Here is a 27,486-nt window from a genome sequence, read left to right as displayed (position 1 = left end):
TGTAAACTTGAGGGGCCGTTGTGTAAATATCGTCGAAGTTGAGGGACCTGTTGTAATGTGAACGTAAGCTCAAAACTACAATCGGTAATAACTAAAACTACACATATTGGCACCACATTTAGTAGATAAGAAAAATGGCTTTCTTTTTAGCCGCTTTCATATTTCATTAAGGTAGAGACTCATTTTATTTTATTCAGATCAGAGCTTTCTGTTGGAGGAGATTGATATAGAAGGAAGTAAGAAAGTTTTGAAAGATCTGATCATAGAAGGACTGTCCAAGGGACTGCACCTCCACAGATGCTATCAAAAATTCTTTTTTTCGGGAAGGCCCTCTCTAGCATTTTGCTAAAGATGGGATGCTCTTTGATAATTCTACTCACGCTTTTTATTTTTCATTCACGATTTAATGTTCTATATTCCTCTCCTAGTATGTTGTTGAAATTTACTGGTGGCACGTGCTACCAGTGATGATAACATAGTTACGCCCCTGTTAGTCGGGCCACAAAGCGACAAAACGTAAGTAGTTGAAATGGATGTCTTGTGCCAAGCAAATATATATTGATGATGATTTGGATCTTGTTATAAAAAGATTATTTTTATTCTATAATATGAAATTGATTGTTGATGCTCAACTCTACATTATGTCTGCATAATATGAGTAATAAAGGTTTTTTCCTAGATAATGTAAGTGTGGTTGATAATGCTAAAAACGAACATATATTTCATAGCATTATCCTTCAAGAAAGACAAGCTTTTAGTTGCAATTGTTCTATTTACAAGTTATATTCGTTTAAATAATAAAAGGTGAAGACAAAAGATAGATTCGACGAATTGAAGACTCAAATGACCAAAAAGCTAAAAAGTACAAAGTACAATCCAAGTGGTTCAAATTATTGATGAGAAACGTCTAAAAATTACAAGAGTACAAGCCGTGAAACGCAAAGTACAAGATATTAAATAGTACGAAAAGGCGTTCAGAAATCCGGAACCGAGACATGAACTAACTTTCAGCGCGCGACGCAACGGACCAAAAATTACAAGTCAACTATGCACAAGAATATAATATATAATTAATTATATACATTATTATATATTATAATTATATGCAGCCCACGTTTTGGATTTGATCAATGAGCTGGAATCCAGAGCTCCGCACTCGCGGAGATGTGAGGAACAAAACCTCCGCACTCGCGGAGTTACACAGTGATCGAGTGGGCCTATAAAAGGCAACGAATTCTGCTCGATCAAACACACCTTTTTCTAATCTCTTACTCTCTCAATATATTTATATTTATATTTTAATTATAATTTTAATATTAAAGTTTAATAATAATAAGGTTATGTTAGCGAATGTTTTAAGTTTGTAAGTCGAAATTCTGTCCGTGTAACGCTACGCTATTAATACTCATTGTAGGTTATGTTCAACCTTTTTAAATTAATGTCTCGTAGCTAAATTATTATTATGCTTATTTAAGCCTAAGTAATCGTGATGTTGGGCTAAATATTAAGATTGGGTAATTGGGTTTTGGACCATAATTGGGGTTTGGACAAAAGAACGACACTTGTGGAAATTAGACTATAGGCTATTAATGGGCTTTATATTAACTAAACGATATCTCGTTAATTTAATATAAAGGTTACAATTTGACGTATCTATAAATAACCACATACGCTTAATCGGGTACGGTGGGCGGGATATCTATAAATACCAATAATTGTTCATTTTACCGGACACGGGGATGGATTAATAGTCAATGGACTCGTTGAAACAGGGGTGGATTACATCCAAGGGTAATTGGTGTAATTGTTAACAAAATATTAAAACCTTGGACTACAAGCAGTCGATAATCTGGTGTATTCATTAAACAAAGTATTAAGACCTTGTTACAGTTTGAATCCCTAATTAGTTGGAATATTTGACTTCGGGTATAAGGATAATTTGACGAAGAAACTCGCACTTTATATTTATGACTGATGGACTATTATGGACAAAACCGTATGGACATATCGAATAATCCAGGATAAGGGACAATTAACCCATGGTAATAAATTAAAATCAATACGTCGAACATCATGATTACGGAAGTTTAAATAAGCATAATTCCTTTATTTTATATCTTATCGCACTTTTAATTATCGTACTTTTTAATTATCGCAATTTTATTTATCGTCATTTTAATTATCGCCATTTTAATTATCGCAATTTAATTATCGTCATTTACTTTACGCTTTAAATTAAGTTATATTTATTTTTAATATTTTACATTAGGTTTTAATTGTGAGTTAAGACATAAAATCGACAAACCGGTCACTAAACGGTAAAACCCACCTTTTTATAATAATAATAATAATACTTATATATATATATATATATACAAATATTGTTTAAAAATATAGCGTTAAACTTGGCTAGTTCCCTGTGGACGAACCGAACTTACTAAAAACTACACTAATGTACGATTAGGTACACTGCCTATAGTGTTGTAGCAAGGTTTAGGTATATCCACTCTAATAATAAATAAATAACTTGTGTAAAATTGTATCGTATTTAATAGTATTTCTCAATAAAAATATAACTATTTCGTATACACCTCGCATAACATCAAGCATTTTTGGTGCCGCTGCCGTGGAACTTCACTTAACGCCAAAGCGAAACGTCATAAAAAAGAGATTTTTATTAAGTTTTAATCTATTTTTGTAAAAAAAATATAAGTTTTAAATATTAAAAACAAAAATATAAAAACATAAAAAAAAGAAAAATATATATCTATATTTTTTAGTTTATTAAAAACTTTATATTGTTATTTATTGTGAAAAGTTATAAAAAAAACTAGTAAGCAATTTTTAATATAAGTTTTATTTAAATTATATTTTCTATAAAATAAAAAATGAAAATAATAAAAATTAAAAGTAAAAAAGTAAAAAAAAAAACGTTAAAACTGCACGAATTTGGACCAACATCTCGTTTGAATTTGCATCCTCCGCACTCGCGGGGTTTTTGGGCAGAAGACATCCGCACTCGCGGAGCCGTCTGACATCTGCAACCTAGTACGTGCATTAATTATGAAATTAGGGTTATAATTATTATTAATTATAATTAGGGTTTATATTAAATATTAATTAGTTTTAGTTTAATTAAAATTGTATTTTTAAGTTTTAATTAGTTTTATTAATTTATAAAATTAATACTTTTATAAAATAATAATATAAAAATAATATTTTTATAAAAATTGTATTATTTATAACTTTAGTTTTATTTTAAATTTTGTATCTTTTTAATCGTTTAATTGTAATTTGTGTTTTTATCGTTCGTAATTAGTTTTAAGTTAGTTTTTGTCGTAGTTTATTTTTATTGTTAGATTTCTAAGATTTGTCGCAAAATCCCTTAAGTGCTTTTTCTTTAGATTAAGATTTAGACGCCTTAGAATTTTGCTTATCGCTTTAATATTTTATAGATTTTAGTGCCTAATTAAGTTATTGCCGTTTTGGATATAGAATTCCTTTTAAGCTTTAATACCTTTAGACGCAACTTTTAGTCTTAAGTTTTTAGAATTTTAAGTTTCAACGCTTTACTTTCTTATTATTATTTTTTGACCTTTTATTTTTCGACGTTTTACGACGCACTCTTTTTCTTTCTTATTTCTCGACGCTCTAGTTTTTAGGACATAGATTTTTTTTTATCTACTTTAAATTTCGACGGTTAAATTGATAGACATCCAAAATTTTCTGGTTCGTAGTAATAGTTGGATTTGTTAGTGGCGAGTTGTAGGCTTCCAATTTAAAGGGTCCTGGCTACCTGCTACATCTATTGGCTATTCGAAACGTGGGCAAAATCAGAAAAGTCTATTAATTTGATAGCTTATATAATTTTTATCTTTTATAACTAATAGGACATTCAGTGAATGCACCGAGCAAAACGGTCACCACCTTTCATACGTTCACCACCTGTAACTCGATCAAGACATCTAGCCAATATTGTCGCCGTTGATTTTTCTTTAGAATCGTCATCTAGTCGACCAAGTACTCCAATTCAAATTTCCGATAATCCATTTTTTGAATCCGACCTCACAATTGAGAACCCGGAGGATATTCAGGGACAATTCAGAGATCCTGAACCACTAATCATTCCTCCTGAACCACAAATCACTCATCCAGAGATTGTCGAGGAAGAAACCATTAAGTCAGAATCCTCTAGTGATTCAGATTCAATAATTTCAATCATGAAAAATCTGGAACCTCTAAGTATGGAAGACCGAATGAAGGCTAAACGCACTGGCCAAGGTCATGCAATTACTCAACCAGACATTAATGCACCAGATTATGAAATCAAAGGACAAATCCTACACATGGTAACTAATCAATGCCAATTTAGTGGTGCGCTGAAGGAAGATCCAAATGAACATCTTCGTACCTTTAATAGGATCTGTACTCTATTCAAAATCAGAGAAGTTGCGGATGAACAGATCTATCTCATTTTATTTCCCTGGACTTTAAAGGGAGAAGCCAAAGATTGGTTAGAATCGTTACCTGAAGGGGCGATTGACACATGGGATGTTTTAGTTGAAAATTTTGTTAAACAATTCTTTCCGGCATCTAAAGCCGTGAGACTTCAAGGATAAATAGTTACGTTCACACAAATGCCAAATGAAACTCTATATGAAGCGTGGACAAGATTTGGAAAGTTGTTGAGAGGATGTCCTCAACATGGTTTCGACACTTATCAAATAGTACAAATATTCTATCAAGGATGCGATATTACTACACGAAAAGACATCGACATAGTAGCTGGTGGTTCCATTATGAAGAAAACCACAACTGAAGCTTAAAAAATTATTGATAACACTGCTTCCCATGAAATGTCCCGTTCATATTGATTATAAACGTTCCATATTAATTGATTTCGTTGCGAGGTTTTGACCTCTATATGAGACGTTTTTCAAAGACTGCATTCGTTTTTGAAACAAACCATAACCTTTATTTTATCGACAAGGTTAAAAGGACACCACCTAGATTATCAGAAATAATAATCTAAAAATATCACACTTACACACTACCAATACATATTGGTTTACAATATTAATATGTTACAACAAAGTAAATCTCGAATGCAGTTTTAAACAATATTATACAAGCATGCTGACACCAAATCTTGTCCATATATTAGCATGCAACAGCGGAAACTCTTAATAATCACCTGAGAATAAACATGCTTTAAACATCAATAAAAATGTTGGTGAGTTATAGGTTTAACCTATATATTTATCAAATCGTAATAATAGACTACAAGATTTCATATTTCAATATACATCCCATACATAGAGATAAAAATCATTCATATGGTGAACACCTGGTAACCAACATTAACAAGATGCATATAAGAATATCCCCTATCATTCCGGGAAATCCTTCGGACATGATAAAAACGAATTCGAAGTACTAAAGCATCCGGTACTTTAGATGGGGTTCGTTAGGCCCAATAGATCTATCTTTAGGATTCGCGTCAATTAGTAGATCGGTTTACTAATTCTTAGGCTACCAAGCAAAAAGGGGCATATTCGGCTTCGATCATTCACCCATATAATGTAGTTTCATTTATTTGTGTCTATTTCGTAAAACATTTATAAAACTGCATGTATTCTCATCCCAAAATATTAGATTTTTAAAAGTGGGACTATAACTCACTTTCACATATTTTTACTTCGTCGGGAAGTAAGACTTGGCCACTGGTCGATTCACGAACCTATAACAAATATGTACATATATATCAAAGTATGTTCAAAATATAATTAAAACTTTTTAATACGTTTTAATGTTTTAAGTTTATTAAGTCAGTTGTCCTCTTTAGTAACCTACAACTAGTTGTCCACAGTTAGATGTACAGAAATAAATTGATATATATTATCTTGAATCAATCCACGACCCAATGTATACACGTCTCAGGCTAGATCACAACTCAAAGTATATATATTTTTGGAATCAACCTCAACCCTCTATAGCTAACTCAATCATTACTGCATATAGAGTGTCTATGGTTGTTCCAAATAATATATATACATGGGTCGATATGATATGTCAAAGCATTTGCATACGTGTCTATGGTATCCCAAGATTACATAATATATTAGAATGCATGTATAATACAATATAAGTTAGCTAGGATATGATTTGTATAGATTTGTTACAAATTTCACGTAGCTACAACAAGCAAAATTATTCAATCTTGTTTTACCCATAACTTCTTCGTTTTAAATCCGTTTTGAGTGATTCAAGTTGCTATGGTTTCATATTGAACTTAAGTTTATGAATTTAAACATAAAAAGTATAAGTTTATAGTCAAAAATACAGGTTACAAGTCGTTTTTGTAAAGGTAGTCATTTCAGTCGAAAGAACGACGTCTAGATGACCATTTTGGAAAACATACTTCCACTTTGAGTTTAACCATGATTTTTGGATATAGTTTCATGTTCATAAGAAAAATCATTTTCTCCAGAAGAACAACTTTTAAATCAAAGTTTATCATAGTTTTTAACTAACTAACCAAAACAGCCCGCGGTGTTACTATGACGGCGTATATCCGGTTTTACGGTGTTTTTCGTGTTTTTAGGTTTTAAATCATTGAGTTAGCATATCATATAGATATAGAACATGTGTTTAGTTGATTTTAAAAGTCAAGTTAGAAGGATTAACTTTTATTTGCGAACAAGTTTAGAATTAACTAAACTATGTTCTAGTGATTACAAGTTTAAACCTTTGAATAAGGTAGTTATATATATATATATATATATATATATGAATCGAATGATGTTATGAACATCATTACTACCTTAGGTTTTATGGATAAACCTATTGGAAATGAGAAAAATAGATCTAGCTTCAAAGAATCCTTGGATGGCTTGAAAGTTCTTGAAGCAAAATCATGACATGAAAACAAGTTCAGTAAGATTTCCACTCGAAATAAGATTGTTATAGTTATAGAAATTAATTCAAAGTTTGAATATTAGTATTACCTTGTATTAGAAAGATATCTTACTGTAAATAAGAAAGATTTCTTGAGGTTGGATGATCACTCAAAGTGAATTTGCAAGATTGGAAGTAAGCTAGCAAACTTGGAAGTGTTGTTGGTGTGTTCTTGAGTAGTTGTTTTATAACTTGGTTTATGTATAGATTTATGAACTAGATTGAGCTATATTTTGATGAAGATGATGAAGAACACTTATAACAATGGAAGAACACTTGAGAGAGAGTAGTTTGATGCATGTAAGTTGCAAAATGAAAGTGTATATGTGTGTGTTCATTCAAGTGAAAATGGAGTCACCATATAGGCTCCATTAGTTTGTAATTTTGTGTAATATTTCATGCTAGTTGCCAAATGATGGTTACCACATGGTTAAGTGACTCACATGGGCTGCTAAGAGCTGATCATTGGAGTGTATATACTAATAGTAAATACATTTAAAAGCTGGGTATTGTACGAGTACGAATACGGGTGCATACGAGTAGAATTGTTGATGAAAATTAACGAGGATGTAATTGTAAGCATTTTTGTTAAGTATAAGTACTTTGATAAGTGTCTTGAAGTCTTTCAAAAGTGTATGAATACATATTAAAACACTACATGTATATACGTTTTAACTGAGTCGTTAAGTCATCGTTAGTCGTTACATGAAAACGTTGTTTTGAAACCTTTAAGTTAACGATCTTGTTAAATGTTGTTAAAACATTGTTTATTATATCTAATGAGATGTTAAATTATTACATTATCATGATATAATGATGTATAATATACCTTAATATGATATATATATATACAGTTAAATGTCGTTACAACGATAATCGTTACATATATGTCTCGTTTCGAAATCCTTAAGTTAGTAGTCTTGTTTTTACATATGTAGATCATTGTTATTATACTTAATGATATGTTTACTTATCATTTATCATGTTTATATATAGTGTAACAATATCTTAAAATGATTCATATGTAATTAGTAAGACGTTGTTATAACGATAATCGTTATATATACCGTTTTCAAGTTTCTTAATTCAATAGTCTCATTTTTATGTATATAACTCAATGTTAAAATACTTAATGAGGTACATACTTATCATAATATCATGATAACTATATATATATATATATATATATATATATATATATATATATATATATATATATATCTATATCTATATCTATATGTATGTCATCATATAGTTTTTACAAGTTTTAACGTTCGTGAATTGCCGGTCAACTTGGGTGGTCAATTGTCTATATAAAACCTATTTCAATTAATCAAGTCTTAACAAGTTTGATTGTTTAACATGTTGGAAACACTTAATCATGTAAATATCAATTTCACTTAATATATATAAACATGAAAAAGTTCGGGTCACTACAGTACCTACCCGTTAAAGAAATTTCGTCCCGAAATTTTAAGCAGTTGGAGGTGTTGACGTATCTTCCAGAAATAGGTGCGGGTATTTCTTCTTCATCTGATCTTCTCATTACCAGGTGAACTCAGGTCCTCTACGAGCATTCCATCGAACCTTAATAATTGGTATCTTGTTTTGCTTAAGTCTTTTAACCTCACGATCCATTATTTCGACGGGTTTTTTGATGAATTGAAGTTTTTCGTTGATTTGGATTTCGTCTAATGGAATAGTGAGATCTTCTTTAGCAAAACATTTCTTCAAATTCGAGACGTGGAAAGTGTTATGTACAGCCGCGAGTTGTTGAGGTAACTCAAGTCGGTAAGCTACTGGTCTGACACGATCAATAACCTTGAATGGTCCAATATACTTTGGATTTAATTTTCCTCGTTTACCAAATCGAACAACGCCTTTCCAAGGTGCAACATTAAGCATGACCATATCTCTAATTTCAAATTCTATATCTTTTCTTTTAATGTCAGCGTAGCTCTTTTGTCTACTCTGGGCGGTTTTCAACCGTTGTTGAATTTGGATGATCTTCTAGGTAGTTTCTTGTATTATCTCTGGGCCCGTAATCTGTCTATCCCCCACTTCATTCCAACAAATTGGAGACCTGCACTTTCTACCATAAAGTGCTTCAAACGGCACCATCTTAATGCTTGAATGGTAGCTGCTGTTGTAGAAAAATTCTGCTAACGGAAGGTGTTGATCCCAACTGTTTCTGAAATCAATAACACATGCTCGTAGCATGTCTTCAAGCGTTTGTATCGTCCTTTCGCTCTGCCCATCAGTTTGTGGATGATAAGCAGTACTCATGTCTAGACGAGTTCCTAATGCTTGCTGTAATGTCTGCCAGAATCTTGAAATAAATCTGCCATCCCTATCAGAGATAATAGAGATTGGTATTCCATGTCTGGAGATGACTTCCTTCAAATACAATCGTGCTAACTTCTCCATCTTGTCATCTTCTCTTATTGGTAAGAAGTGTGCTGATTTGGTGAGACGATCAACTATTACCCAAATTGTAACGACCCGGATTTTTCCGATCGTTTTACACTTATAAGATTAATATTTACATAAATTAAAACTTACCAACATGATAAGCAATCTAAATTGTTGAGATTTATGATTTTGAAAAGAGTTTTACATAACGTTTAACCGTCTAGTTTGACCGATGATATCACGAACTATACAATATATGTTAATTATACGTTTGTGTATATATATGTATATATACATATTTAACATGATTTAAGGATGTTTAAATATCTCATTTTGTATTAATAACAATAAGTTATAAGTATATTTTGAAACTACTAACTTAAGCTTTCAAAACGATAACTATACGTAACGTTATTTGACATAAATACTTACGACCTATAATGTTTATACATATATCGTATATATAATGTATTTAATCACTTTTAAAGACTTAAATACATAAAACAATATAAGTATATTCACAAAAGATAGCTATATTTGAATCCTCATTCCATTTTTCACAAGATTTCTATACGTATATCTAGAGTATATGTACTCGTATCATACCTAGCTTCTATACGTATTAACTATTGGTATATACACATCAAATCACCACCAACCAGCCCTTGTTCATGCCTTATGTATAAGGTAACTACTTTTGTTATTTAGTATGACAATTTCACATGATTAAAAGATCTTTTCACAAAATTACAAATTTATACACCTTTTACACCACCATAAATACATGCATCCATTTTCAATTTTTGGAACATCATTTCTCTAGCTAAACACACACACTTACTAGCCTCATGTCTCTCTAAGAACTCCAGCAAAAATCCTCTCAAGAATCACCTTAAACACCACCATAAAAAGATCAACAAAAACACTACAAAAATACAACTTTCAATTCAAGTTTATGTCTTAAGTTGCTTCCAATCTTTCATCCAATTTCATCACTCTTTTGGTTCTAGGTTTTTACTCCTCTTTTACAGCAATCTTGTCTAAATAACTTGAGGTAGTAACTTTGTTCATAACCTTATTCGATTCATATATATATATAGCTATCTTATTGTATGGTATACAATTTTAACAACAAAAACATAGTTTGAATGATTTCAAACTTGTTTGCAAACTAAATAGATCCTTCTAACTTAACTTTTAAAATACTTCAAGACCTGTAATATAACTTAAATATATGCTAATTTAACAAGGTATAACTTGGTTTTTCAAAGAATACCTTAAAAAACTGTTTTTATGACGTCGGAGTGCAACCGGGGGCTGTTTTGGGTTGGATAATTAAAAACCATCTTGAACTTTGAATTAGAGGTTTATATTCTGGAAAAATGATATTTCTTATGAATATGTTAACACATAAAAATTTCATGATTTAATTCATAGTATAAGTATTTTTAGAAAAATGGTCATTAAATGATGTTTTTGTAACAAAAATGATTAACTTCATAAGTTTCACCAAAATTTGACCTATGACCTATGATTTCGAATACAAACTAAGGTATTTACAGTTCATATTCTTAAAGAGGGACTCGATCCAAGGAAGTGGAAAGTTGAATCAACGAAAACGGAGTTGTAACGAAGAAATTATGACCAAAACAAAATCGGATATCCAAGACTAGTTTAGCCACGAAAATAATTGGAGAAAATTAAATAAATCACATCTTCCTAAAGTAACATGATATTTTATACATATGTACTCATAATTTAATTTTATATGGTTCAGGATCACCCATAAACAATACGAGAAGATTAATCATAAGATCCCATGATTGTACGCAACACGTCATTTGACAACACCGGTACTTTATGTACGCAACACGTCATTTGACAACACCGGTACCATGGGTCAAGATTAATCTCGACCAATACATATACGATGGGGGTTTTATTTATTTCATTGGGGGTTTATTAAACAACTAAATATGAACCATTAAAATTGAATTACTAACATCGGACTGCTAACTACGGACTAAGGAATTATTAAAAGTATTAAAAGTATTATAAGTATATATATGTGATGATTGTTTAAAAAGAAAAGGTATTGATATATTATATATGGATAGGTTCGTGATATCAATCGGAGACCAAGTCGAAATTACATATCTTCAAGACAAAAGTGAGTATATAGTCCCACTTTTAAACTCTAAATATTTCGGGATGAGAATACATGTATTTTATGTTTTACGCTATGGACACAAGTAACTGAAAAATATATTCTACGTTGAGTTGTACCACTGGCATACTTCCCTGTAGCTTGGTAACTAATATTTACAGCGGTATTGTAAACGCGAATCCTGTTGATAGATCTATCGGGCCTGACAACCCCAACCGGACTGGACGACCAGTATTCAACGGTTGCACAGTACTTCGTTTCGTGACTACACCTTGGTACGGTGTAGTAAGATTTCATAATAAAGGGAATATGCGACGTGATTAAATGTTAAGTATGGTTACCAAGTGCTCAACCACTTAGAATATTTTTATTAAAATGTTTATATATGAAATCTTGTGTTCCATTGTTATAACGCTGCTAGCATCAAACCTATATATCTCACCAACTTTATGTTGACGTTTTAAAGCATGTTATTCTCAGGTATGAATTAAGTCTTCCGCTGTGCATTAGCTCATGTTAAGGATACTACTTGGGACCTTTTAAACCATGATACAAAGACGTTGCATTCGAGTCATTGGAGTTCAATAGAGAATATAAATAAGTAAATGACAGATTAGGTCATTTGGATATTATGAAATGTTAGACGAAAATGTCAAATATTGATGTAATGATAGTTTGCCTTTTAAGAATAAATGCAACGTTTGTAAAATGTATCATATAGAGGTCAAGTACCTCACAATGTTATCATATGTTATTGTATTCGTCCCTATGGATTGGGTCGGGTCGTCTCATGTGGTATCAGAGCGTTGGTCTTAGCGAACCAGGCCTTGCATTAGTGTGTCTAACTGGTAGTTGTTAGGATGCAATAGTGAGTCTGGACTTTGACCGTGTCTACATGTCAAAAGTTTTGCTTATCATATCTAGTCGAAAATCATCTGCTTATCATCCTTAAGAATTGCCTGCTTAGTATTCTTAAGTCTAGACACGTCTTACTGCATTTGGTGCATCGATAGTGTATAGACAAAATTCGTATCCTAGCGTATCTGTTGCTATAGACATTGCCTGACGAATTTCAAAGATTCTCCGTAATTCACGGGATTTTGAGTATTATAAATACATATGTAAATTATGTATTGAAGAATACCAAACCCAACTCCTATAATCTATTCCAAACCAAAAATTCATTTCCCCGACTGTACAAGATGAACTCCGCGTCCAGTTCGAATTCCTCCGACTCCGACAGCTACGCTGATATGGATTTCCATTCGGGCTCCGAAGGCAGCGTCACTGGAATGGATCAACCAATTTCTCATCATCTATTCTGGATGAATTGGGGATGGGTTCGTAGTATACTAAATTATTGGAGACAAGAAGAAGGTGATCCCTTTCACCCACCGAATTGCCCCATTGGCGACGAACCTGAAGCACTTACCGGCGAACCTGTTCGAGAAACCATTTTCTCTCTCATTTCTCGAGTATCTCGTCACGATTATATCCTATCCCATATTTCGGATCTTGTTCATTCGCTCACTCCAACCGCCAATCATCCTGGTGTACTAGCAGAAATTAACGAACTTCGCGCTCGTGTGACGGCTTTGGAGAACACGGTGCGAAGGTTACAAACACCAGCAGCAGCACCAGCAGCATAACCAGTACCATTAACAACATCAACCTCGCAATCTTCAGTACCAGTAGCATCATCGACGTCAACGACATCATCAGCATCAACACCAACCGTATCATTACCACCACCAACAATCACATCCGCACCACGTACCTCAACATCATCATCTGAACTTCGAATATGATCTTTGTTCTACATATCATTCTACACCGATTACCTCTTCTTTACGTATCGTTCTTCGTTCGACATGACGATTATGTAATCTCTAATGTTTTGGAGATTATGTAATCTAGTAATAACGATAAATCAAATGAGTTGAATATTTTATTGACTCATTAAATTCATAGTTACCTCCGAAGAAAATATATATGCAAATATATTTTCATAAAGATTGTAATTAAAAATTTCATTCGTACAAACTGTTAATGATGAAAATATTTTAACGGGTGGGTAGTACCCAAGGAATATTTAGAATTCACATTAACAAGTTACACTGTACATTCTTCTAATCTGATTCAACGATCATTTATTATCCTACTTACAATTACCGATATACGTATCCGTTCACCCCAGATTAACCATTTCCATTTAAATTTCATATTTGGATTTTTACCTATCCGAATCCAACAAGTGGCATAATGAAGAAACATTGGCAAAATAAAAATTGTTAGAAACAGATGAATTAATTAATTGAAATTGTGATAGGATTACACGCTAACTGTTCCGGCTAACTGTTCCCAGCTAACTGATTAATATTTAATTTATCGCAATTTACATTCTTGCAATTTTAATTTCTGTACTTTACATACCGTCGGGACACATGTACAACAACACGTCGGATTAATTCTGAGACAACACGTTGTATAATGGGTCATGATATATATTTATTTATTTTACGCATTTTAAATAACGGGACACGTATACAAGGTTTCGACTTATCATATTGATCCATCTATATATATATTTCGGAACAACCATAGACACTCTATATGTGAAGGTGGGAGTTGGCTATACAGGGTCGGAGTTGATTCCAAAATATATATATACTTTGAGTTGTGATCGACACCGAGACCAGTACACGGGTCACGATACGTATTAAGTAATTCGAATATTATATATTTAGTTCATATATGAATTTATTGAACCATTGGACAATCGGACTATTGGACTGCTAACTTTGGACAATTAAAAATGAGTTAAAATGATGATTATTACATATGAAACTAAACAATCCTTCAAGTTTGCCACTTGATTCTATTTTAAACCTCATTTGTATCTTGACGATTACAATTCGCATTCACAACTTTTCATGATTCTTGAAAACATCTCGATCGAGAAGTTCAACCAGCCGCACCTCGTCTACGGAATAAAGATTTATGCATACAGTTATGCACCTAAAAATTTTTGAACTCAAAGTTATAGTTAAAACGTATCCGCATCGAATTCCTTATCATCCATTAGCAAAAACAATCACGCGATTCCTTTTCAATTAACTAATTTTGTCACAGCTCCACTTCGATATCTCAGTAAGACTACTCTTATTACAATCTCGATATATATATATACGTTGTTCTTTCGCCATCGTTACCGGAGAACCTTTTATATTCCATCATATTACCATCAGCGTTTAATCATCTAAAAATACAATTCTCCTTAAACCATCTTGGTTTGATAACCAATGACCCAGATCCGATAACTTTGAAAATACTGACGAAGCAGCATGTTGTAGAAGGTCTTAATGACCAAATGTTGATGATAAAAGAAGGAAGTGTTAGGAACGCTCGATAGAAAATTGGTACTGAAAACCGGATTGAACAAACCATGAAGGAGACTCTGAACAAGTTACAAGGACTAAACTTGTACATAAAGAATTATGACGATTCTGTAGCAAACACCTTGCTTCTGAATCTAAACCCTTACGGGTCAATCTTCATCATCATCCTTCGACATTAGAAATTCCAAGATATTATCATATCTTTCATTATAAATATCCTCAATATTTCTGAACATATTTTCACCACTATCCTTATCTGAAATCATTTATCTCTCTGTAATATCTGCATTACAATATAAAGGAAACTGTGTTAGTTTCTAAATCCTTCAAGTTTAAAATAGGAATGTTCTGAAGCAGTGTTGGGAACTGATGCATGAACTAGTATAATATAATGAAACTTGATCAACTTCATTATATTACAGTAAGTCATGTTAAGTTTCTAATGGAATATGATGATTCACTGTACCGTCATCATGTGCCATGTTACACGACTTTTACATTCTATCCAATTCCGAAACATATTAAGAACAAATCATCTTGATAGTTCTATTTTCCTGGATATTCTGGTAATTTGACAAATCAAAATCGTGCCATTACCATTCCTTTCTTAGAGCATTAGCTATGTTCATTCCGAATTTTATACCTACGAATTTCGAACTATTGATCGCTTGACTCAAGGACGGGAAGAAGAAACGAAGGGACAAAGTCCCAAAATAGAAATTGGGGTATAGATTACAGCAAATAGGAGAGAGTATTAACTATGGATGACAATGATTATGGAAAACAGAAGCAGGAGCATCGAAATATAAGGAAATATATCAAACCCAATAACCACCCAGAAACTACAAACCGTGTGTATCAATACGTATGGCGACGTAAAGACACGGGAGAATTAGAAACATTATAATTCCAAGAAAATCATAAAAGTGAATAGATTCTTCTAGCGGTAGATGAAAGAGAAGAATGAAAGATATGAAAGTTAGAAGTATAACAAAAATTAGAACGGGATGAAGCATTTTAAAGGATACCTTAAGGTATGAATTAGAGGAGGAAGAGTAAGAGATGTGAGGTATGGAAGTAAGAAAGGGAAGGAGGTGGATTTATAGTGAAATATCCGACAAAAAAATCGAAACAGATTATCGCATTAAATCAAAGGAGATCCTGTTTTCTAAATCATCGAAGAACCAAATCTTATTACATAAGATTTTCTTTAAATCCCTTAAATTCTGGAAATCAATCCTAATCTCGACATCGGTTAAAACAATTCTATATTCACTCATTTCATTCTTTTGTGATAGCTTCACTCGTGCGCTTCACATGACCGAATCGTTTTATCCATATCTTCCAATAATGATAAAACTCTATTAATACCTCATATTCATCATGAAAACATTCCTATTGTTATTTATGACAACCTCTACCAAATTTCGGGACGAAATTTCTTTAACGGGTGGGTACTGTAACGACCCGGATTTTTCCGATCGTTTTACACTTATAAGATTAATATTTACATAAATTAAAACTTACCAACATGATAAGCAATCTAAATTGTTGAGATTTATGATTTTGAAAAGAGTTTTACATAACGTTTAACCGTCTAGTTTGACCGATGATATCACGAACTATACAATATATGTTAATTATACGTTTGTGTATATATATGTATATATACATATTTAACATGATTTAAGGATGTTTAAATATCTCATTTTGTATTAATAACAATAAGTTATAAGTATATTTTGAAACTACTAACTTAAGCTTTCAAAACGATAACTATACGTAACGTTATTTGACATAAATACTTACGACCTATAATGTTTATACATATATCGTATATATAATGTATTTAATCACTTTTAAAGACTTAAATACATAAAACAATATAAGTATATTCACAAAAGATAGCTATATTTGAATCCTCATTCCATTTTTCACAAGATTTCTATACGTATATCTAGAGTATATGTACTCGTATCATACCTAGCTTCTATACGTATTAACTATTGGTATATACACATCAAATCACCACCAACCAGCCCTTGTTCATGCCTTATGTATAAGGTAACTACTTTTGTTATTTAGTATGACAATTTCACATGATTAAAAGATCTTTTCACAAAATTACAAATTTATACACCTTTTACACCACCATAAATACATGCATCCATTTTCAATTTTTGGAACATCATTTCTCTAGCTAAACACACACACTTACTAGCCTCATGTCTCTCTAAGAACTCCAGCAAAAATCCTCTCAAGAATCACCTTAAACACCACCATAAAAAGATCAACAAAAACACTACAAAAATACAACTTTCAATTCAAGTTTATGTCTTAAGTTGCTTCCAATCTTTCATCCAATTTCATCACTCTTTTGGTTCTAGGTTTTTACTCCTCTTTTACAGCAATCTTGTCTAAATAACTTGAGGTAGTAACTTTGTTCATAACCTTATTCGATTCATATATATATATAGCTATCTTATTGTATGGTATACAATTTTAACAACAAAAACATAGTTTGAATGATTTCAAACTTGTTTGCAAACTAAATAGATCCTTCTAACTTAACTTTTAAAATACTTCAAGACCTGTAATATAACTTAAATATATGCTAATTTAACAAGGTATAACTTGGTTTTTCAAAGAATACCTTAAAAAACTGTTTTTATGACGTCGGAGTGCAACCGGGGGCTGTTTTGGGTTGGATAATTAAAAACCATCTTGAACTTTGAATTAGAGGTTTATATTCTGGAAAAATGATATTTCTTATGAATATGTTAACACATAAAAATTTCATGATTTAATTCATAGTATAAGTATTTTTAGAAAAATGGTCATTAAATGATGTTTTTGTAACAAAAATGATTAACTTCATAAGTTTCACCAAAATTTGACCTATGACCTATGATTTCGAATACAAACTAAGGTATTTACAGTTCATATTCTTAAAGAGGGACTCGATCCAAGGAAGTGGAAAGTTGAATCAACGAAAACGGAGTTGTAACGAAGAAATTATGACCAAAACAAAATCGGATATCCAAGACTAGTTTAGCCACGAAAATAATTGGAGAAAATTAAATAAATCACATCTTCCTAAAGTAACATGATATTTTATACATATGTACTCATAATTTAATTTTATATGGTTCAGGATCACCCATAAACAATACGAGAAGATTAATCATAAGATCCCATGATTGTACGCAACACGTCATTTGACAACACCGGTACTTTATGTACGCAACACGTCATTTGACAACACCGGTACCATGGGTCAAGATTAATCTCGACCAATACATATACGATGGGGGTTTTATTTATTTCATTGGGGGTTTATTAAACAACTAAATATGAACCATTAAAATTGAATTACTAACATCGGACTGCTAACTACGGACTAAGGAATTATTAAAAGTATTAAAAGTATTATAAGTATATATATGTGATGATTGTTTAAAAAGAAAAGGTATTGATATATTATATATGGATAGGTTCGTGATATCAATCGGAGACCAAGTCGAAATTACATATCTTCAAGACAAAAGTGAGTATATAGTCCCACTTTTAAACTCTAAATATTTCGGGATGAGAATACATGTATTTTATGTTTTACGCTATGGACACAAGTAACTGAAAAATATATTCTACGTTGAGTTGTACCACTGGCATACTTCCCTGTAGCTTGGTAACTAATATTTACAGCGGTATTGTAAACGCGAATCCTGTTGATAGATCTATCGGGCCTGACAACCCCAACCGGACTGGACGACCAGTATTCAACGGTTGCACAGTACTTCGTTTCGTGACTACACCTTGGTACGGTGTAGTAAGATTTCATAATAAAGGGAATATGCGACGTGATTAAATGTTAAGTATGGTTACCAAGTGCTCAACCACTTAGAATATTTTTATTAAAATGTTTATATATGAAATCTTGTGTTCCATTGTTATAACGCTGCTAGCATCAAACCTATATATCTCACCAACTTTATGTTGACGTTTTAAAGCATGTTATTCTCAGGTATGAATTAAGTCTTCCGCTGTGCATTAGCTCATGTTAAGGATACTACTTGGGACCTTTTAAACCATGATACAAAGACGTTGCATTCGAGTCATTGGAGTTCAATAGAGAATATAAATAAGTAAATGACAGATTAGGTCATTTGGATATTATGAAATGTTAGACGAAAATGTCAAATATTGATGTAATGATAGTTTGCCTTTTAAGAATAAATGCAACGTTTGTAAAATGTATCATATAGAGGTCAAGTACCTCACAATGTTATCATATGTTATTGTATTCGTCCCTATGGATTGGGTCGGGTCGTCTCACAAATAGTATCAAAACCACTTGCAGTCCTTGGCAATTTAGTGATGAAATCCATGGTAATGTTTTCCCATTTCCATTCTGGAATTTCGGGTTGTTGAAGTAGACCTGATGGTTTCTGATGCTCCGCTTTGACCTTAGAACACGTCAAACATTCTCCTACGTATTTAGCAACATTGGCTTTCATACCCGGCCACCAAAAATGTTTCTTGAGATCCTTGTACATCTTTCCCGTTCCAGGATGTATTGAGTATCTGGTTTTATGAGATTCTCTAAGTACCATTTCTCTCATATCTCCAAATTTTGGTACCCAAATCCTTTCAGCCCTATACCGGGTTCCGTCTTCCCGTATATTAAGATGCTTCTCCGATCCTGTGACGACCCGGGAATTTCCTACTAAATTTAAACTTAATCTTTATATGATTTCGATACGATAAGCAAAGTCTATTAAATCGAGTCTCAAAAATTTTGAACTATGTTATGAATTCATTTGACCTTCGACTATTCCCGACGATTCACAAACCACTATCTGTAAATAAATACATATATATTTAAATATATATATTAATTTGAAATAGAAACTTATATGAATTAATTCATTTGTGTAAATAAAATAATATGTGATATTACTATAAATCTATATATATATGATTTAGAAATTATTTAATAAATGATATATATATATATATATATATATATATATATATATATATATATATGATTTATAAATTATTTAATAAATGCTCGTAGCGCTCGTTTGTCATTTTGATAGTTATTAATCAAGTTAGAAATGAACTTATGTGATTTTAAAATAAACGGTGATCCGAAAATGGGTTTTATAAATTATAGACTTGGTAAAAATGTATTTAGGAGCTATTTGTTAAATTTTAAAACTTTTTATATTTTACTTGGGGTTGGGAGTGAATAATTAATGTAATTTTTATTTCATAGTTAATGAGCAAATTTTATACCATAATGACGAAAATAAATATAAATAATTACTGTAAAAATATAGGATTTTTCTGAACATTTTTATCCGCCACTGATTTATAACGGACCACGTTATAATATTCCTAATAAAACTGTCGGTAGTACAAACAATTAACTTTACATAAATTGAAATTAGATTACTGTTCGCTTTTTCCTTTTCATTTCAATCACACTTATTACTATTAATGTTTTTGACTTTATTGTTCCACCATCCAGAGATATCTATCAATCTATATTTATATAAACGGCTGCTTTATTATTTTTCTATTAGACACAGTTTATAATTGATGTACCTTATTAATTTTCTTGACTTAATTAGTCAACCTATGGTATTATATATATACACGTTTCCATATATATTACATGTATACAATTATCACTTCTTCTTCACTACAAGACCATATCCACCACCCCACCATTTGAACTATTATTGATGCAGTTTCTATATTTTTGTTTGCTTAAAACCACTTGCAAACTTTGATGATGATTTTAAAACATGAATCAACAAAATCACTGCACTAGGTAGAATATTATATATATGTATTATATATAAGCTATACTTTTACATATAATGCAATTCACCAACACTCAATGAAATTTACCGATTCTTTTTGTGAGTATTCTCAATTGCCACCACACACTTTCATCACCCTTCTAAAGATTGATAACTTGATCAACCATCTCGCCACCTTCTCACAGCCGGATACTATAGAAAACCGACCACCCCTGTTGCCACCACATCACCATCTATCACGTTTCTCTATCTCTCTCCATTTCTCTTCTTCTCCGTAAACCACCAAGGATCACCACAAACCTCCACCAATCACCACCATGTGAACCTACTGCACTCGATGAAAAACCATCACTACCATATATGATCACCAAGAACCATCGAGCACCACCACTACAAAACCCATTTATTTTTATTTTTATTTTTGCTGCTGCTACGTTTGTGTTACGGTTGCAAACCGAACCATCGAAAACTAGCTCAAACCCACTTGAATTATTGTTGTTCTTGTTAACTGAAGACCACCAAACAAACAACATTGATATATTGTTGTAAGGTTTATGTTTCAATCGAAGTCACTGCTGCCATGACTTCATTGATCAAGTTACTGCTACGCTGTTGATACATACTACTGTTCACACTGGTTGCAACTCAGACCCCTCACAAGCCATCATAACCCACTACTATTTGTTGTTATTTTGTTTCTATTATTCGAATAAAACTTACAAAACACCACTGCTATATTCTGCTCGGTCCTTTCTCTACAACGGCCATCGAACCATAATTGTTGAACTCTATTTCTTTTGTTTAAACTGATCATCCTTCTACCGAAACACAATCCTTGATTTCTGCTGAAATTCGATCAACCTAAGCAACAAAACAACTACTGATGAAAAGACGATGACGATAATACGATGGTGATACAGTGTGAGGTGGTGTAACGATGATGAAGATGGTATTGTTATGATATTTTCTCCTGGGTTGTAGTTGCCGAGAAAAAAAAGAAAAAAAAGGGCCCGTTATATTTTTTTCTCGTCCATTAACTAACTAAGGCCAACCCAGTTTATCTTAGGCCCAATTAGTAGTTTCTGGCCCAACAAGAAAAAGCTAAGGCTGTATCATTTTTTTTACGTGGCTTGAATAGCTTCTAATTTTTTTTATCGATTCTCTACTGCTCGATTATGAAGCTGTGAACGATGTTAAGCGAAGTGATGATAACAAAAGTGACGTGGTTCGAAAGGTGATAATTATGATCGTGAAACATATGATTATGATGATGTTGTAATGTTATGAGATGATATTGATAAAAAGAATTAAATGGATTTGATTAAGTAGAAGAAGAAGGAAAGAAACAGAAATCGGGGTTAAATAAATTAGGAGGTGTCTTAAATCAGAAACGAAGTAGCAGTGGAGTGGTTTGGGTGGGGTGTTGGGTGAGCGGGAGGTCGTGGGTTCGAGCCCGGCAAGGGTACTTTTTTATTTGGAACTTATTCTTGAAGTAGTTTTCTATTATTATTATTATTATTATTATTATTATTATTATTATTATTATTATTATTATTATTATTATTATTATTATTATTATTATTATTATTATTATTATACTAATACAAATATTTACATTATAGTTATTAATATTACTAGCATCACAATTAATATGATTATTAAGAATACTATTACTGTTATTATGATTATAATTGTTACTAGTATTAAATTGAGTATTATTATTAGTATTATCATTAAAATTATTATGATTAATAGTTATTATTAGCATTATTATTATTATCATTAATATCCTTATTACTATTAACATAAGTATTATTAGTATTAATATCATTATTATTATCATTATTAGTAAAATTATTATTATTATAGTTATTATTATTACTAATATTATTATTATCATTGTTATTACTAAAAATATTAAAATTATCATTGTCAGTAAAGTTATCACCATTATTGTTATTATTATTATTATTATTATTATTATTATTATTACTATTAGTGTTGTAAATTTAGTAGTTAAATATGGATGGTAATTAGTCAAATATGGATAGTAAAATTTGTACTATATATATGTGCATAATGTAAGTTACAAAAACACACATATACATTAAATACATCACACCTCTCTTCAACCTCTTTCTCTCCTATATCTTCTACAACACATCTCTCTTTTGTTGGTTCTTTCAATTTGAATATATTGAACCAGGCCACTAAAGGTAGTTATAAGCCTACTGAAATATAACACGTTATCAGCACGAAGTGCTCCGTATAATCAAGGTTTATCTAAGCAAGCACACGTCACTAATCAAGGTAAAAATTATCTAACTTTTATTAACTTCACTAACATTTATATTTATGTTATTTAAGTTATATATGGTCGGTTATACCGCCTGAATTATATTTCTGTAATCTAACTTTTATTAACTTCACTAACATTTATATTTATGTTATTTAAGTTATATATGGTCGGTTATACCGCCTGAATTATATTTTCTGTAATCTAACTCTTATTAACTTCACTAACATTTATATTTATGTTAATAAGACCTCATGATTGTACGCAACACGTCATTTGACAACACGGTACTTTATGTACACAACACGTCATTTGACAACACGGTACCATGGGTCGAGATTAATTCCGATCAATACGAATACGATGGGGTCTTTATATGTTATCTAACATTTATGATTACTTATGCAATTAATCATTATTTATTTCATGCATACTAATGTTTATTTTTAAAAGTAAATCTTAAAAGTTAAAATAAGAAAAAATAGTTTGTATTTTTATTAAAATTAAATTTTTATTAAAAGTAAATCTTAAAAGTTAAAATAAGAAGAAAAAAAATCTTGTCCTTTATATTACTCATACGCGTTTTGATATAGTGACTTTATTCGTTAACGTCAACTAACGACGTTACAACGGTCATATATACATAACGGTTGTTAACGTCAACTGACGACGTTACAACAACTATATTTTTCAAATATAAAATAAACATATCCGTTTTCACATTTTCACAAATCAATCTTCATTTTTCAGATTACTACTCTCAAAAAGTTTTTTGTAAAAATGATTCACACAAGGATGATTTTTCCTATTGTATTGGTCATATTAACTATCATCATTGTTGCTAATATACCACCGGGTGAACCTATATTCTATCCTGCCCTTGTGGTTTTATTATTTGTAATCATACCATTATTCTGTTATTTGCTACTTATGAATTTAAAATGATTCTAATTTCATTTTATTATTTGTCTATGAATAGAAGTTGATTATGATTATGATTTATGTTATTCATCTTTTTGATAATAGAAAATGTCAAATTTGAAAAGGCTTAAATTTGCTCATTTAGAACAAGTGTGAACAACTACTTAACATGGGATATGAATGTAGAAAAACATCTCGAATCAAACGGTATTTTAGAAACCCTGAATAAAAATAACAATTATTCCGAACAAGAGAAAGCAATAGTAAGTATTTTTCTTAGCAAACATATTGACGAGTCCTTAGAATCTACATATTATATGATCGAAAATTCAAGTGTATTATGGAAAATACTCAAAGATAGATACGATATTAATTATCAAAATAATAATAATAATAATAATAATAACGGTGATCCATGAAAGAATAAAATTAAAGATATTAGTAGACGCTCTTATAAGAATTTCGGAGATTCTTATTAATGATCTGGTAACGTGGATCATCAGTCTAGTATTTCTTGAATACATGAACATCTTGTTTAGCTCTACAAATAAGTCCCAAAAAGAAAAGAAAACGAGAGTGAATCTGTTGACAAATCTTGATTAAATTAACGCTGAGCTACCTTGAGACTTGAATGGTTTGAATTTTCTAAGATGCCTAGTTTTTTTTTATGTATCACTCATAAATAAATGGTTTTAGACCATAACGCATATGTTTTATTAATTGTTATCTTTTATGTACTTCAGATTATAACTTGTTTGCAGGTAATATAATTTGATTATCTTGCTGAAATATAACTCATTATTTGCTTATCTTATTTGAAGTTTTAGTATGAATCCTGCTAAAATACAACATCAATTAAATGGTAAAGACCTATGTATTGCAGATAGTAGTAACATACACACTATGATCAAATCTAAGAAATATTTTGTTGATTTAAATCAAATGAAGGAATTATAAATACTATATTAGCTCTTGCAAACTTGATATAAGGAACGAAAAAGGCAAAATTTCATATTACCAAATGGTACTAATTTTTTGGTAAACAATGTATTGTTTTCTCCCAAATCAAAGAGAAATTTGTTAAGTTTCTCTGATATATATCATAATGGATATGATTATCAGTAAATGATAATCGAAAATGATAAATATCTATGTAGCACCGAAAAGCGCATATGATAAAAAGCGCATATGATAAAAAGCGCATATGATGAAAAGCGCAGCGCATAAGATTAAAAACGCATATGATAAAAAGCGCATATGATGAAAAGCGCAGCGCATATGATTAAAAGCGCATATGATAAAAAGTGCATATGATGAAAAGCGCAGCGCATATGATTAAAAGCGCATATGATAAAAAGCGCATATGATGAAAAGCGCAGCGCATATAATTAAAAGCACATATAATGAAAAGTGCATATGACGAAAAGCGCAGCACATATAATTAAAAGCGCATATGGTGAAAATGATATATGATGAAAAGCACATATGGTGATTAATGAAAATCACATATGGTGATTAATGAAAAGCACATATAGTGATTAATGAAAAGCACATATAGTGATTAACGAAAAACACATATGGTGATTAATGAAAAGCACATATGGCGATTAATGAAAAGCACATTGAGAAATAATCACCAATGTTTCTTGAAAGAATTCAAGGGTATATATATTTACCAATTCATCCATTATGTGGACCATTTTTCTAATAGACGCATCTAACGCATGGTCTCATGTTTGTGTGTTATCAAGCCGTAATATGGCATTTGCAAAGTTTCTTGCACAAATTATTAAATTAAGAACACATTATTCTGATTACACCATTAAAAGGATGAGACTTGATAATGCTGGTGAGTTAACATCTCAAGCTTTTAATGATTATTATATGTCTACAAGGATTGTTGTTGAACATCCAGTTGCTCATGTGCATACACAAAATTGGTTTAGCTAAATCAATAGATAAACGCTTACAGCTAATAACTAGACAATTAGAAATGAGTACAAAACTCTCAATATTTATATGGGGACATGTAAATTTACATGATGTGACATTAATTCGCATTAAATCAAGTGCAAGTTATAAATATTCTCCATTACCAACTTAATTTTGGTGGAGACCAAATATTTTCCATCTTAGAACATTTGGTTGTGCAGTGTATTTTTAATTGAACAACCACAACAAATGGTTCCTTAAAGAAGGATTGAAATATATGTTAGATATGAAACATCTTCAATCATAAGATATATTGAACCCATGACGGGTGATGTTTTTACAGCAAGTTTTGTCGATTGTCACTTTAATGAAACATTGTTCCCTATATTAGGGGGAGAAATGAAATATAAATAAAATGATGTTTCATGGTGTGAACATCAATTAAGGAATATTGATCATCGCACAAAAGAATGCGAAAAGAAAGTTCAAATATAATGCATATGCAAGAACTTGTAAATTAATTACTTTATGCATTTAAAGATACAAAAAATAAGTGACTAAATCATATATACCAGCAGTAAATGCTTCAGCTAGAATTGAAATTACAAAAGCTGGCAATAATATCACTCATGAGTCTTTGCTACGGCAGAAACGTGGGAGACCAATTGGTTCCAAAGATAAAAATCCTCGAAAAAGAAAATCAGCTGATAATGAGGTAAAAGAAAGTGTTCAAGAAGAACCACAAATCAATACTCCTTCTGCAGAGAATATTGATAAATGTAAATACATAAATTACAATAAATTATGCAATATTATGAAACTGAAATGAAATGAAAAATCTTGATGAGATATTTTCATATAATGTTACAATGACATCATGAATAAAGATGATGATCTGGAACCAAAATCTGTCATTGAATATCAAAATAGACGTGATTGAACTCAACGAAAAGGAGCAATACGAGCTGAATTAGAATCGCTCAATAAAAGAAAAGTTTTTGGATCAATCGTTATCACTTTTAAAGATGTGAAACAATGGGATACAAATGAATTTTTATCCGAAAAGAAATGTGCAAATGAAGTTACAAGGCAAAACTAGACTTGTAACTCAAGATTTCCCACAAAGACCAGAAATGAATTAGGAGAAAAACTTATCCTCCTATAATGAATACAATTACTTATTAGATACTTAATCAACCTAGTAGTTATTTAAATGCATCTCATGGATGTTGTTACTACTTATCTGTATGGATCACTTAATAGTGATATATATATGAATATACCTGAAGGGTTAAGGTATCATAAGCATCTAATGCAAAACCCAAGGGAATATATTCCATTAAATCACAAAGATTTCTAAATGGGTTTATACAATCGGGACGTATGTGGTATAATCGATTAAATTACTACTTGATAAGAAAAGGGTATACATATAAACTTATTTGCACGTGTGTTTTATAAAAACAATGTTCGGATATGTGATCATAGCTGTTTATATCAATTATCTTAAATAAAGAAATCTATGAAGCCATTCAACTTCTAAAGAAAGATTTTAAAATAAAAAAAATA

Source organism: Rutidosis leptorrhynchoides, chromosome 1 (assembly GCF_046630445.1).
Source record: "Rutidosis leptorrhynchoides isolate AG116_Rl617_1_P2 chromosome 1, CSIRO_AGI_Rlap_v1, whole genome shotgun sequence".
NCBI lineage: Eukaryota > Viridiplantae > Streptophyta > Magnoliopsida > Asterales > Asteraceae > Rutidosis > Rutidosis leptorrhynchoides.
Note: the sequence above shows the minus strand (reverse complement) of the source record.